Below are 704 nucleotides of genomic sequence, written 5' to 3'. Positions count from 1 at the left end.
GTGAGCGTGGTGCTGACAACACCAAGTCAAGGGTTATGATCCCCTTACCGGTCATCTTTTTGAAAAAAAAAAAAGAAAGAAAAACAAGTTCTACCTTGCCTGTGTTATTTTTTAAAGTGGATTTGAGGGCCGGCCCGTGACTCACTTGGGAGAGTGTGGTGCTGATAACACCACGGCCATGGGTTTGGATACCTATGTAGGGATGGCCAGTTTGCTCACTTGGGAGAGCATGGTGCTGGTTCGCTCACTGGCTGAGAGTGGGGCTGACAACACCAAGTCAAGGGTTAAGATCCCCTTACTGGTCATCTTTTAAAAACTGAAAAATAAAAAAAAATAAAGTACATTTGTCATTGTCCACATGTCCCCAGTAGATTCTTACCCTCAAGGAAACACTAAGAAAATCCATAACCCAACAGAGAATTTCATTTTCCCCTATTCTGATATAATTGTCTACTGTAATAAAATAATAGAGCTTTCAGTTTAATCAACAACAGATGGTTTTTGCTTTCTTTCTATGCTTGCCTAAAGACCTCTGCTATAAGCTAGTCTTCAACAAAGGACAGTCCCAGCACATTTGTGGAAAAGATTCTACCAGGTATTCTTAACTGGAATAGACTTATAGGCCTAGCTTCTCAGCATTAGCTGACATTGCAACCACAAGTAGACATCTACAGACTAAACCATAGGACTGAATCAGGATTGCT

Source organism: Galeopterus variegatus, unplaced genomic scaffold (genome assembly GCF_000696425.1).
Source record: "Galeopterus variegatus unplaced genomic scaffold, G_variegatus-3.0.2 Scaffold4289, whole genome shotgun sequence".
NCBI classification, from domain to species: Eukaryota; Metazoa; Chordata; class Mammalia; order Dermoptera; family Cynocephalidae; genus Galeopterus; species Galeopterus variegatus.
This window is presented reverse-complemented; position numbering follows the sequence as displayed.